At 53.8% G+C, this 2,943-nt stretch overlaps 1 pseudogene; it reads right to left on the reverse strand.

The window, feature by feature from the left end:
• Positions 1-1,968, reverse strand: part of LOC105527683 — a 10,966-nt pseudogene extending 8,998 nt beyond the window's left edge.
• Between the last annotated feature and the right edge of the window lie 975 nt (positions 1,969-2,943).

The following is a 2,943-nucleotide window of genomic DNA, read 5'->3' on the forward strand; positions in this document are numbered from 1 at the left end:
GAGGCAGAGCTTGCAGTGAGCTGAGATCCGGCCACTGCACTCCAGCCCGGGCGACAGAGCAAGACTCCGTCTCAAAAAAAAAAAAAAGACGTACCTGCTCTTCTTGCCAGTTAGGACAGGACATCGGGAACCTAGAAAATTTGACCAACACGGAAAAGCACCCCAAACCAAACCACACAGCCAAACTCAGACTCTTAGCCCCTGCGCCGAGAACCAGTGCTGTTTGTACGATTCCAGTTCCGACCCCACGTGTGTATCCGGGCATGGACGCATACGCAGGCACCTTCCTTTCTCAAAGAGTGATGTTTTAGCTGCTGATTTGTACCTGTTTGTCAGTTCACACTGTATTAATATCACAGCTCTTTTCCCATGTAAACCAGTTTTCTGGGACAGAATTTGTTTTTATTTTTATTACAAAATGTTTACTTTGAGACAGAGGCTTGCTGTATCATTCAGGCTGCACGATCTCATCTCACAGCAACCTCTGTCTCCTGGGTTCAAACGATTCTCCTGCCTCAGCCTCTCGAGTAGCTGGGATTACAGGTATGCACCAACCCCCACTAATTTTTGTATTTTTAGTAGAGACGAGGTTTCACCATGTTGGCCAGGTTGGTCTCGAACTTCTGACCTCAGGTGATCCGCCCACCTCGGCCTCCCACAGTGTTGGGATTACAGGCGTGAGCCACCGTATCCAGCCTTATTTTCACTTTCAGAGATGGGAGTCTCACTGTGTTGCTCAGGCTGGCCTCAAAGTCCTGGGCTCAAGTGATCCTCCCGCCTCGGTTTCCCAAAGTGCTGGGATTACAGGCGTGAGTCATTGCACCTGGCCCTGAGTTTTCAATCTTTGGCTTCTAGCAAGGTGCTGCTTCCTTTTAGCTTCTAGAATGTTCTCCGCCACAAACAAGATTAAAGTCTCCAACAACTAAAACAAAACAAAAAACACTTCCAAACTGCAACGCGTCGGGAGACGGCAGAGGCTTGTTTCAGATTCCAGTTGGGAAGGGGAGGTATGGCGGGTGCTTCTCCGAGAAAGGCCCTGGTGTGGGGGAGGTGGGCTGCGGTTGGAGAGGGGGCACCCACAGAGGCTAGGTGGCAAGAGGCCTTCCTGGGAGCCGAGGTCTCCACGTTGCCACCATGGGCTGGGGGTCACTCTCTGCGCTGCCCGAGATGTTTTCGGAGACTTCAGCTTTAAAAAGCTGTGTGGGGCCGGGCGTGGTGGCTCACACCTGTAATCCCAGCACTTTGGGAGGCCGAGGACGGCAGATCACAAGGTCAGGAGTTCGAGACTATCCTGGCCAACATGGTGAAACCCCGTCTCTACTAAAAATACAAAAAATTAGCCGGGCGTGGTTGCGGGTACCTGTGGTCCCAGCTACTCGGGAGGCTGAGGCAGGAGAATCACTTGAACCAGGGAGGTGGAGGTCGCAATGAGCCAAGATTGTGCCACTGCACTCCAGCCTGGGTGACAGAGACTCCCTCTCAAAAAAAAAAAAAAAGCTGTGTGGATTCCCCTGGGCCTCCGGAGTCCGGAGTGGGGGCTAGGAACTGCCTGGGGAGGGACTGGAAAGGAAGCAGCAGACAATGGGCTAGGCCGCACCCCTCCCCCGGTTCCGGTTCCCCCCAAATCAGATGGACAGGGCTGCAGAAAGCCGCGGCCTCTCACGCGGCCAGGCGCTGGGAGCACAATGCCTGCTGTCGTCCCGTGTTTTCTGCCGTCCCCGCCTCCGTTGTCTGGGTCCCCTGGGGCGGCTGTGGAAATTGGGGGTTGAGAGCCCTTCCAGGCAGGCTGTCTTTGTGGCTGTTTCATGCATCCTTTGGGAGACAGTAGGGGACACCTTCCCTTCCGTCCTCTGGATGAGGCAGGGGTGACAGCGTTGGTGTGTGTACCGGGTGCCGGAAGGCTCTCGGGAAGGAGGAGGGGGCCCGGCTCCTGGTCCCTTGTTCCCGCTCAGTCCCGGCTGCAGGCATCGTGGGCACCTCCCGTCCCGCCCACAGGAAGATCGCTGTGACCTGCGTGCATTTCCCCGTGGGGATGTGGGGTCTCCCTCATGTCAAGACAGTCAGTGTCGCCCAGGCATTTCACCCGCCACTGCCACGGGATTGGGATCGGCCCAGCCCCGATGTGGCAGGAGAAGGGCTTGGGAACCCACCAGCAGCCTAGCCCTGGAAGCTGTGTGTTGCAGATTATGGAAAACGCAGTGGCACTCAAAGCGAGACATCTGAAAATGGTGTTGAAAGAAAACAAGGACCCATCGCTTTTGTGAATGTTCCCAGCAAGGACTCTCAGGCTGTGATGAGTTGTTTTCGTTTTTTTGTTTAGTTTTGTTTTGTTTTTTTGAGATGGATTCTCACTCTGTCACCCAGGCTGGAGTGCGGTGGTACAATCTCGGCTCACTGCAACCTCTGCCTCCCGGGTTCAAGCCATTCTTCCGCCTCAGCCTCCCGAGTAGCTGGAATTATAGGCGCCCGCCACCACGCCTGGCTAATTTTTATATTTTTAGTAGAGACGGGGTTTCACCATCTTGGCCAGGCTGGTCTCAAACTCCTAACCTCAAGCGATCTGCCCATCTCAGCCTCCCAAAGTGCCGGGATTACAGGCGTGAGCCATCACGTCCGGCCTGGCAGTGATGAGTTTTATAGAATATACAGATTATTTAGTTTTTATTTTATTTTATTATTATTATTTTTTGAGATGGCATCTCGCTCCGTCTCCCAGGCTGGAGTGCAGTGGCACGATCTCGGCTCACTGTAACCTCCACCTCCCAGGTTCAAGCGATTCTCCTGCCTTAGCCTCCCAAGTAGCTGGGATTACAGGTGCTTGCCACCACACCCAGCTAATTTTTTGTATTTTTAGTAGAGACAGGATTTCACCATGTTGACCAGGCTGGTTTCAAACTTCTGACCTCAAGTGATCCACCTGCCTTGGCCTCCCAAAGTGCTGGG

This window comes from Colobus angolensis, unplaced genomic scaffold, assembly GCF_000951035.1.
Source record: "Colobus angolensis palliatus isolate OR3802 unplaced genomic scaffold, Cang.pa_1.0 Scaffold64, whole genome shotgun sequence".
In the NCBI taxonomy this organism is placed as follows: Eukaryota; Metazoa; Chordata; class Mammalia; order Primates; family Cercopithecidae; genus Colobus; species Colobus angolensis.